We start from the raw sequence: 12,366 nt of genomic DNA, 5'->3' as shown, positions 1-12,366 counted from the left end.
CGATCTTACGCGAAAAAATGTGCGTGAGACAAAACTTAAGAACAAATTCGTATTCACGAAACGAAATTTTCATAAGTTTTGCGCAGGTTACGACGAAATCCTACGACAGCTCCGAAGCTGTCTTACGTACTTCTTACGGTCAAATTAGCATGGCCGACAGCGTCGCGGTCGCGACGACCCACGGACGTTTATTTTTCTACGTGCGCTTCTCACGCGTCCGGACTTCAAGCAGCAAGAAAAAAGTAAAAAAGTACTTGATACAGACCACGACGAACACGAACGCTGGATCCACAAACACCCGGGAAAAGCTCCAACGGCCACGATTCCATCTAACGCGACGAAGCGAGCTCCGCTGTTAGGCCTAGCAGGCACTCCGCGACTCGGCGACCATCTGCCCACGACCGGCTGGCGTGCTGAATGGACTATGCCCGAGCAACCCTTGTGAACCCTTTGATCGCTGACCTCAATTTTAGATTAAGAGGTCTATTTCTTCTTCTTGTTATCCCCTTGTTTCCCGAGGCAACGGTGACTCTCGCCGGTTAAAAAGCGGTGCATCTCCGACAGACGCAGGAAAGGTAAAGCAGCCTTTGCTTTGACTAGCAGACGTAAAGCAGACGACGTTAACTGCGCCAACCCGCCGACGCCGTTAAAGAATGAGGGATCTCGCCGCACGCGAAAGGAGGGAAAAAGTATTTGGGAGGGAACTTGCGGACACTAACACGCTCACTCTCGGTTCTTAGCAAACAAACCTCTGCGGCCCGGGACACCTCGCCAGTGAGTCCTTTGACTTCCCTCCTTGATGCGCGTCTGCTAGTTGTTAGACAAAAACAACGTGCCGCTCGAGTTATTTCGTCTGCCCTCTCTGAAAGGCGAAGTCGAGCTCGCTCGTAAAGACTTGCACTTCCGAAAGTCGAGGAAAGGTAAGACAGACACAGACGATGTTGCGAGCAGACGACTTTGCAAAGGAGCGGACGACGCTGAGATAGGGGGTCGCGATCAGCCAATCAGAGCTCGGTGTTCTGATGTCACCGCTACTTCTTTTCTCATGCGCAGAAGACGAAAATGAGCCCATTTGCGAGGCGTATACGTTCTTTACTATGATTAATGAAAAATTTAAAGCTGCAACCCCATATTGTGCAGTGCTGGCTAACGCGTAAAGATAATCCAAGGTATAACAACCCAGTTGAGACTTTTCAAAAAAAAAAGAGGGCTTTTGATCGGTTTCATCAGTGCTCGTGCGTATGGTGTGTGATTCGCTGTCTTTCCCAAGCGACGAACATGCGCGTGCTGGGTTGGGGAGATCGCGCGATGGGCTGAAGGACTTATAGGGCTGAAGACATGAGGTGCTGAAATGTTCCTGGTGCATTGCTTACTCTGAAACGTAGGCGCTTAAACTGATATAAGCAGAAGAGAAGGAGAGAGCGGAGCGCTTGCCTCTGCCATTTCCGGGCGTTTCGTTTCTTCTTAAATTAAAACGTGGTGCAGCACACTTCCTTGAGTTTTAAAGATCTATGCTTCTTAAGCGTTAATATTGAATCGTGCCGGCATGTTACTTTCAAGTTCCCTTAATTGTCTCGCGCATCTGTCTTCGCAAATATTTTCACCGATTTTTTAAAGGCCCGCACACATTCGATAAACATTTTTATCCGTTGCCGCTTTGCTATGAGTTGAAAGAATGTGCCTGTCTCGTCTCGTTCTCTTTATATGTCTTTATTTCTGCTAGAAGTTGTGGGAGCCGGGGGTGAAAGACGAGGCAGAGCGCACGTGACAGGCGGCCGACGGAGACGACACGAGCTGGCGCGAGACATTGCGTGCTGAGCGAGGCTGGTAGCTGAACGAGGAACGACGAAGCCAGGCTGCCTAGCCTGGCCTAGGGTGCCTTCATGTGCGCTTTGCTTAGGGTGGTGGCATCTCGCCATTTTGTCTCACACGTTTATTTTTATTTTTTGTTCAGAAGCGCGTGAAAGAGCGTGACCCTGCACGCGTTTGTGGCGTTGACTGTATTATGGCGACATTTTGTTTTCGTTGATTTCTTTGTATTTTCCCCGTGAGCGCGCGCTGTCGGCATCGGGTACTACAAAGGGTGGCATCACCCTAAACAGAAGGACATTGAGGCACCCTAGCCTGGCCCATAACGAACCGCGGAGCGGTCCGCCAGCGAAGTCTGGAGCAAGACCGGTGGAAACGGCGAGCCCGGGCCATATGACCTGGGCTACGACGATCCCGGGGTGGTTCCGCAGCGAAACTCGGGCATTGATAGCCCGGGACAGACAGCCTACGCAGCGCTGGCGTGGGAAAGGCGATCCGCAGGCCTGGACATGGACCCCGACTGTGAGCTCTGATCGACGGGCGACAACAAGGGTCGTCGGGCCCGGACTACCGGCTCTCGACGACGGGCAACCGAGAGGTACAGTAAACCCATTCGCTGTCTTCTCGTTGCAGTGTGTAACTCCCTGGGTGACGGGCGGAAGGCATACCGATCGGGCGGCCATTATTAGTAGTGGACCTCCGTAAAGAAACCCACATTAAAATGGCGCATCCAACGTGGGGCCCGTTCGGAATGCCTCTGCTTCTAATCGTCCCCAAGGAGACCTATGGATTCGTTAAGCGGGTAGTTCACTAACGCTTACGATGCCCGTTGAGACAAAGTATGTTGGAATTTTGGTGACTTGTCTCATAGCAGAGCTCAGCAGGTGTCTCCTTGAATCGAGTACTTAAAGGTCTCGAAGGACGAGGTTGTGGACGCGCTTTCTCGGGTACCCCGGAATAGTGGTTGGCAGAAGGTGACGCAACCGGGTGGAACACCAGGAGCGCGGTTAAGATGTAAGAACGTCGTCTTCGGAGGCAGACGAGAGGCACGGCAGGTTCACTGGAAGGCAGGGTAGCGACTGGCAGGAGAGAAAACAGCCAGGAGTGATTGCATATTTAGGATTTGGGCTTAGAGTGATGCGGTAAGCAAGCAAGCGCTTGTCGAGGCCCGCGGTGCAGATAGGTTTTTGTCAGTGGGTGTCGGAAAGATTGCGGGAATCGCAGTCGACACCGGGAACACTGGCGGACGAGATTGTCAGCGGGTGTTGGATAAACTGGCGTAAATTGCAGTTGACACCGGGAACGCTGGCAGGCGAGTTAAGGAGCAGTATGATTTGTAAGCGCTGGGCCAAGACGGCTAGTTGCTTCTCGTCACTCCAACAACCGACGAAAGGCAGAGGGACGACTCTCCCTTGAGGGGGTCGTTCCGACAAAGCTGCGAAATGTTTTATAGGATACTTTTTCGGCTTCACTCTGGCCGGTCGTGGCAGTGACAGCAAGACTTTTAATAAGTTATGTCGCGTCACGACCTGGCCGGGGATGAGGCGGTAGACATTTAGGTGGCTTGTAGTTGTCCAGCTTGCCTTGAGGCGTGAACGGTTTAAGCGGGCTTGCTCGCTGAGCTACCGCCCCTCCGAGGACCGAGCAGTCCCTAGAGCTCGTATGCACGTGGACGGAATGGGACGCTGACGCTTACATCGAGTAGCACATGGTATATGTAGCCGTTGCGGAATTGCGGGTATGGTATTTGGTCATCCCGCCACAGGCTTTGGATCCCTTCGCTTGCGCAAAAGATGGACTAGGTTTACGCCATCGTTACCTGTTCTGAAGGAAACTCACGCTTTGAGCAACGCAGCTAGTGGTTTTGCCGCATCGCTTGCTCCGAGGTGAGAAGGGCACCCGAGGTATAAAGACGCGAGCGTCGTGTCTTACTTCTAGGCTTACTCGGCGAGATACAAGCGAGGAGGCTTGCCCGGTTCACATCGCTGACTTCAAAGGATACTACCGTCGTCGCGATGGGGAAGACGTATAGCATGAGGTTGCGGTAGGACACAAGAAATCCCCTGTTCTTGGCGACCCACGAGCGAGCTCTGGAATGCAGACTTGCTGAGTTGGCCGCATGGTACACGAACCCGTCGGCAAGCTATGTGGCGGTAGAGGCTATGGCCACTGCCACATTCTGCGGCAGAGTATTTGTTCGCTGAGTGTTGTTTTTACAGTTTGTTCTGCGCAGAATAGCTTCTTGGAAAGACGGCCGTATACAGACGGCGTAACCCAGGAAGCCCACCGGGAGGGAAGACGGGACCATTCGTTTTCCCAAGTGCTCAGGGTGGCCGACAGTTGTTCGGCCTGACGAACGGTTCAGGCGGGCAGTTCTAAGCCCGCTGTGACCTCTAAGCGGAACGGGACAAGTCCGTCTGCGTCGGCCGGACCAGCTTAGAGCAAGCCCCCTGCTGCATCGCGGTGAGTGGGACAGCGAGCGACAGACAGGTCGGCATTGTCTGCCGGCTTCGCTAGCCACCACCACCTACGCCGCTTTCGGACGCTGCAACGTGGCCACTCCGGCAACAGCAACAGCGGCCGCCCATGAAGCCCAGCGGTTCACTGAGGCCCATGAAGTCCCCCGAAGTCCGGGCCTTGAGGGGGGGAGTGTGTGGGAGCCGGGGGTGAAAGACGAGGCAGAGCGCACGTGACAGGCGGCCGACGGAGACGACACGAGCTGGCGCGAGACATTGCGTGCTGAGCGAGGCTGGTAGCTGGACGAGGAACGACGAAGCCAGGCTGCCTAGCCTGGCCCATAACGAACCCCGGAGCGGTCCGCCAGCGAGGTCTGGAGCAAGACCGGTGGAACCGGCGAGCCCGGGCCATATGACCTGGGCTACGACGATCCCGGGGTGGTTCCGCAGCGAAACTCGGGCATTGATAGCCCGGGACAGACAGCCTACGCAGCGCTGGCGTGGGAAAGGCGATCCGCAGGCCTGGACACGGACCCCGACTGTGAGCTCTGATCGACGGGCGACAACAAGGGTCGTCGGGCCCGGACTACCGGCTCTCGACGACGGGCAACCGAGAGGTACAGTAAACCCATTCGCTGTCTTCTCGTTGCAGTGTGTAACTCCCTGGGTGACGGGCGGAAGGCATACCGATCGGGCGGCCATTATTAGTAGTGGACCTCCGTAAAGAAACCCACATTAAAATGGCGCATCCAACGTGGGGCCCGTTCGGTATGCCTCTGCTTCTAGTCGTCCCCAGGGAGTCCCCTGGATTCGTTAAGCGCTTGTTCACTGACGCTAACGATGCCCGTTGAGACAAAGTATGTTGAAATTTTGGTGACATGTCTCACAGCAGAGCTCAGCAGGGTCTCCTCGAATAGAGTACTTAAAGGTCTCTAAGGACGAGGTTGCGACGCGCTTTCTCGGGGACCCCAAAATAGTGGTTGGCAGAAGGTGACGCAACAGGGGGGAACACGAGGAGCGCGGTTAAGATGTAAAAAAGTCGTCTTCGGAGGCAGAGGAGAGGCACGGCAGGTTCGCTGGAAGGCAGGATAGCGACTGGCAGGAGGGAAAACACCCAGGACTTATTGCATATTTAGGATTTAGGCTTGGGGTGAAGTGGTCAGCAAGGAAGAGCTTGTCGAGGCCCAGAAAGCAGATGGTTTTTGCCAGCGGGTGTTGGGTAAACTGGCTGAAATTGCGGTCGACACCGGGAAGGCTGGCGGTCGAGTTAATGATCAATTTGATTCATATCTGCTGGGCGAAGACGGCTTATTGCTTCGCTACATCCCAACGATCGATGAAGGGGAGAGTAATGAGTCTCCCTTCAGGGTGGTGATTCCCAGGAAGCTACGGAAGAGGTTTATCGGGTAGTTCCACGACTCGGCTCTGGCACGTCATGGCAGTGGCAGCAAGACTTTTCATAAGTTATGCCGCGCCGCGACCTGGCCGGGGATGAGGCAAGACGCACTCCGATACGCCCGCAGCTGTCCAGCCTGCCAGAAAGCGAAGCCCAGAGGGGGCAAGCCTCCGGGCTTGATGCAGTCGGTGGAGAGTCACTACCCGTGGGAGATCGTCGCTTGCGACATCATCAGCCCACTGCCGAGAAGTCCGCGGGGAAACCAGTACCTCTTGGCTACTACCGATCATTTCTCAAAGTGGGCAGAGCTGTACCCACTGAGAAAGCTGGTTTCAGAGCGGATCTGGGAAAAGTTACTGGATACTTTCCTACGCTTCGGCACACCCAGGTGTCTCATTGGTGATAACGCTAGTTATTTTACTAGTAAAGTGTTCGTGGACTCCTGCTTGGCGCTGAACATAAAGCACAAGAGGACAACATCATACCATCCCCAAGCCAATATCACTGAGCGTGTGAATCGGAATATCAAAAGCATGCTGATCGCGCTAACGGAGAGACACCGAGACTGGGATGAGCACATCGCTGAGATGGGTTTTGCCATCCGGAATACTGTGAACAGATCGACTGGTTTCACGCCAGCGTTTCTGAACCTGGGTAAAGAGATCCCGTCTCCGCTGGAGAACGAGTTACGGAGCAACCAAGGAACACCAGGACGCCCGCTCTCTAGGTATGCGGAACAGCTAACGAACCGCTTGTCTGGGGCGCTGCACGATGCTAGAGAGAATCTTGATGCCGCAAGGATCGAGCAAGCGGCGCAGTATGACAGGAGCCATAGGCACTTGGAATTCAAGGTTGGTGACTTGGTCTTGAGAAGAACCCACCCTCTGAGTAACGCAGCTAGCGGTTTCGCCGCATCGCTTGCTCACAGATGGGAAGGGCCCTATGAGGTAAAGACGCGAATGTCACGGCTTACTTATAAACTCACTCGGTGTGATACAAATGAGGAGTCGGGTCCAGTTCACATCGCGGACTTGAAGGGGTATTACCGTCGCGATGGGGAACATAGTGAATGAAAACTACCGCCGCCGCCACATTCGGCCACAGAAAGTGATGATTTTCCGGTGTCTGACAGTGTTCTTTCTACACAGGATGCCTCCTTGGAGAAACCGCCCCAGGGGGCCATACCTAGGAGGCCCACCGGACGGGCCAGGCCCCGGGGCGGCTGGACCCCAGTGGTCCGGTCGACCAAACCCTCGGGGCGGCCGCCCAGGGAGGCGTCAACACCGGGGATGGCCGAACGGCGGAGCGGGCCAGCGCCGCCCGGGCTCCGCAGGTACCGCGAGCCCGGCAGCCGGCAGGCCTGCGCGGCACGGGGCAGGGCCGTCCGCAGCAACATCGCGGCACCAGGCAGGGCCGTCCGCGACGGAGCCCCCGCACCACGGAGCGGGTCCGTCTACGACCGGGGGACCTGCCTGGAGTCGGCCCCCCTGCCACACCGTGGCCACGTGGACGGCGTGGGAGGAAGGAGGGGCGGTCCACTTCGTTTCCCGCCGGCGTTGGAAGCATCAACCCAGACCAACGCCTGGCCAGCCCGACCACCAAGTCCCACTCCCGTTCCGTGGCCACAGGCAGCCGGCGGCGCCACGGGTCTTGGGAGCGCCTGACACCTGCTGGCTGTGCGGGGTCCCCATAATACATCTGGAAACCCACGAAGCAGGTCGACTCCATGCTGACCTGCTGGAGGCACAGCCCCTCCCGGACCACGTGGCGGCAGCGGTCCAGACCCTGAGGGCAAGCCGCCCGGACCTCCTGGCTCCCGCTGCCTTGGCCTCCGTTCAACCAGCCCGGCCTCCCGAAAACCGTGCCACCGCACCGGCTGCCGCAGCCGCCGCCATCGAACCCGCCACCACGACGGCCCCCACAACACCGGTCGCCACCACATCCTGCGGGCCAAGTCATCGGGCTAGTGTCGTGTACAAGCCCCCTCCGTCCCCCTCGACTTCCGACGACGCCATCATGGCCGAGGTAGAAGAACTCCTCGGCCAAAACCAGTGAGCACCCGGGGCCCCCCCGAAGACCGGGCCTTGAGGGGGGGGGGGGGGGGGGGGGGGAAGTGTGGGAAGCCGAGGAGGACGACGGCGCGCGAGGGGGCAGGAGCGGTGGCCGGCGGCCCGGTGCGCGTGACGGAGTGCACGAGAGATTCCGCCAGGCACTGGGGCAAGACACGGACGAGGACTGCAACGGCAAGGCACAGCGACCAGCCGAAACAGTAAAGTGATTTGAATTCATTCTTGCTCGTGTGACTTCTTGGGAGGGCGGACCAGGCAGGGACCGATTGGGCAGCAGTATAGTAGAGCGACCCACACACCCACACGTTCTCTTTATATGTCTTTATTTCTGCTAGAAGTAAACTATTTATATCTGGTGACAGGTCAAGAGTTAAAAGGATACTCCTCCTACCTCTTTCCACTCTAGCAGAGCGAACGCTGGAGAGAAGGTTGTTTCCTCTCCAGCGTTCGTTCTGTTAAACTGGGAAGAGGTGGGAGGAGTTTCTTCTGAATTCCTAATTTGACAGAAACAATAGATAGACTGATGTTTATCTGCCTTTAGTGTATAGCGACATTTTCACACGCTGTAGGCTAGAATTTTAGCCCTTGCAGCACCCCTAATAGCATGCAGTCTTTGAGCGTCCATACGACCGCACGCCGGTATGAGGCTCATTCAGAGCGCAAAGGGTAGAGGGGGGGTTATAATTCAGGATCCCTGGAAAACCACGTCCAACGTTAGAATGTTGTAGTTCTTCCGGATAGAGAAGTGAATTCCCAAGCTCAAATTTATAGCCATCAAGATTGCAAACACGGCGTACTGTACGGGGTGCACCATGTTGCTTCGGAACTTAAGACGTCTGGCTCAATCTATTTGCTATGATACATAAATAAAATGGTGAAATTAACGTGGTTGCCGCAAATATGTCACCCCCCTTTCTGCCTGTTCACATACGTTTATTTTAATGTTTTCTATGATGCTATCCGAATAGAGAACACCTGGATATCGGTAAGTGTTGTCAAAAAACTACAAGTTCTTTTTTTTTTTTTTTGGGGGGGGGGGGGGAATAAAAAAAAAAGGATAAAGTTAAAACTGCATTTATGCAAGAAATTTATATATAACAAAGGATAGGAACGACTGCGCTAATATCTCAACCGTCGGAAAGGCAGGAGATATGAGGCACTATTCTAGGTATTGTTAGTTCAAGAATCCTGGCTTGTTCCTTATGTCAAATTCTCTAGTCAAGGTACTGATTTTTATAAATTTGTTGTTTCTAAAATGCTGAAATACACTTGACAAAGTTTGAAGAAACACGCATATGGAATTGCATCCGGGTGCTGGGATCGTCGCACCTCAAGGCAGCCAAAACATAACTGGAAGCAAGGTCACGACAACAACCCGAAAGTATAAGTCGTTTTCGCCTTCTGAGTCTGCTGAAATTATATTTGTTGCATTTTGACATTGTGCTTTTGTAGACACAACTCACTTAAAAACAGAGAAGTATAATGACAGAACCCTAAAAACGTGCTTTATTTAATTTTGTTTCATTCTGCTTCCAACTACTGCACGATTGATTCGCCAGTTTGGCATTTATTCTTTCTCAACAAAACAAAACACAGTTTTTAGATGAAATATTTGTGTTACGTGCACGTTTATACAGCAGGAATTTAGTCAGCCCAATGAGCGTCTGTCATCTCAGCTGTAGATGAGCAATTTAGCCAGTACTTTGCCACCGCTGGTCTGGGGTCTTTAACGTGCATTACACAACGACCGCAAGCCGGTGCGATGCTCATCCAGAGTGAAACCGGCAGGGGTGGGGATTGAATCTGGGATCCTTGGCTTCTGCAGCGCGAGCAATTGTAGTAACATTGTAATGATTTAATCGGTTCATGACCAAAAGGAATACAAGAAAGAAAGAAAAAAGCTAAGCGTCAAGCCCGATTCGCGTTCGAAATGCCAACAAACAAGCTGGTGTTTATTAATGTATTTTTCGTTAGACAACAACCTGGGAAAAAAAAAAAACAGGCATCTTCTTGTCCTCTTCTTCACATTTTCCGGTTCTCTCTGAACGTATACGTAAGGAATATTTCAAGGAACTGCATTTCAAGACGCCAAAAGGGCCGAGCCATGCCTGCCTACGAACTAAAACACAACAGGTGCAATGTCAACAATATTGGGAGTTTTAGCGAATACTTCTAATAATCCCAAACAATAGGGTGGTTAAAAAAATGGGGTTCTTTCCCGGGACAAGCTGCTAGACCCAGCGTATGTCATACATTAAAAAAACAGTAAAATTAGCTTAGTAATTATTTGACATTGACTATTCAACTTTTAATTAGTGAACAAAAATATAGGGTTCCATTTAGAAACCTAGTGCCTGCCCCTAGTACTCAATTTCAGCTTGTCCGGCGGAGACATAAACACGGCCGGCAAATGTCTTGCCAGCAGTGCTGAGTTTCGACTTGGCCACCAGGACAACCATAACGAAGATTACCGCACTGGACAAAGTTTGTCATGAGGACGGGTAGGGAGAGAATCATCATGGCCATGAGGTGCATCGGCGCGTTTCAGTATGTGAATCGCGCGACACTTTTTGGCGGAGGCAAGTGATCAACGTTATTTTTTTATTTAATTTTAGACTCGAAAGGGTTATTGTCTAAGCTACCAGTGTCGCCCGATATGCTCATTTGGAACATTAACAGAAGTGGTAAAGTACGGTGCCCGCTGTTGTTGCTAGAAAAAAAAAACAAAAAAAAACAATGACGAAAACAGCGACTATGTTATCTTCACGATAACAATGTCGCGCAATCGCTACGTGACACTCTAAGCGCAAATACGACATCGGCGATTTCTTTTTTTTTTTTTTTTTGCGTTAGTGCTTTAGAAAATCCTTTCCCACCTGGCTAGTAGATTTGAATAAAGTATCTTGATCAGAAGAGGAAGCAAGCAGTATAGTTATTGACAGTTTGAGAACGATTCGGGGTATCTTTGAAACACCCTGCCTCCAGCGCGAGCTCCTCGTCTTCCGCCGAGCTTTGGCTGCGTGCGCGCGCTATAGAGGTGCGCGAGACGACATACTGTTGTCGCAGGTAGGACGCTCGCGCTGGGTGCGGCACAACTGAAGCTCCTCCTTGCAGTTCCCACCTTGTAAGTGCCTCTCTCACCTCTCTCTCCCCCCCCCTCCCCCGTTTTTTTTTCATCCTGGTCATGTGACACGACACACCAATGCAGTTTCTCCAAAATTTACAGAACTGTAGGGTCTTTCTTCTGGACCGACTGATTAGTGTCTACAAAACACTAGAATCAATCGCTCCCGAATACTGCATTTGATGAATTATAGGAATTTAGAACTTGCATGTCGCTGGCATTTTTTTAATTTTTTGCTTAAGATGTGACATTTTCCAAAATATTCGGCAACATTCGTTTTTAATTTGATTCCAGCTTAACGTTCACTATTCGCACACCTCTATTTCTTCGAAATATCGTAAATAAGATTCGCCGACATAGATGCACGCTCCTTCTCAGTTTGCTCGTCAAGGTGAAAAAAAACAAAAAAGTTTGAAACTTTATTTAATGATTCTCTATAATTGGCTTCTCATTAACCGATGACTTTATCTAACCTTTCATAAAGTACGTTACGTACAACGAACAGTTACGTTAGTTGTAAAAATACTTTATAGTTAAAAATCTGTGAAGTTTTTCCCTGCACGTTGCGATAATGGAAAATATTACTATGAACCGTTAATTGTTTTATTAAGTTGCTAGGGTTTCATTAAAATAGAAAATAACTTTTTTATTTGACAATAATTATTTTTATTCTGGCTGCCATGTTACTATTGTACATGCATATTTATAATTTTAGTATCTGATGCACTGGTGTTTTTGCATTTTGCCCTGTTATCGTTGAGTTTATTTTTTTTTTTTGCTTAGGTGTATTACTTTTTACTGCTACGCATGTACTTCATGTAGACGTATATTTAGGGCATAAGCTTTCGGGTATTAACCAAAAAACATCGATCAACATCCGTAATCCCTAATGAACAAGGTCGTCAAAAAAGAATGTTAATTTCATTAAGTTTTTGTTCTAAGCTAGAAAATATATTTTTGTTGAACCTCTTCCTTCTTAGACATTCGTCGATCGTGTAATCTTTTCTAGAATCAAGTTCCCTGCCAGCCCCGAATCTGTTTAATTACATGCCTCAGAGGAATGCGGCGTCTTAGGTATTTAGCTGGTAAGCACGGGTTGTTTCAATATCTTTGTTCTACTCGGGTCAAAGCTAGAAGGCAGCATTCAAATCTCGGCAAGCCGGCGTTAACGGTTGAATCTAGCGAAAGAAGCAAGAGCAACTTGCTTTCCTCGGGGCGAAAACATTTTGGGTGAAAACAGTTAAATTCTTGTCATCACACGGAGCAAAAGGGTGGCCGGATAAAAACTAAACAAAAACATTTACAAATCTCAGTAACGCAAAATGAGAGCGCAGCTCTTAAGGAAGAGGAGGGAAGGGTATGCCCCTCCTCCTCTCTTCTTCTACTTCTCTCCCCTCCTCTTTCACTCTCCTACTCCTTTCTTCCTCCTCCATACGTTGCACTTATTAGAAGGGTATGCACTTGGGCTCGTTGGTGATCCATGTTTGTGAGGGTAAAAGCGCTAAAAACAAC

This window comes from Ixodes scapularis, unplaced genomic scaffold (genome assembly GCF_016920785.2).
Source record: "Ixodes scapularis isolate PalLabHiFi unplaced genomic scaffold, ASM1692078v2 PGA_scaffold3__209_contigs__length_174095766, whole genome shotgun sequence".
NCBI lineage: Eukaryota > Metazoa > Arthropoda > Arachnida > Ixodida > Ixodidae > Ixodes > Ixodes scapularis.
Note: the sequence above shows the minus strand (reverse complement) of the source record.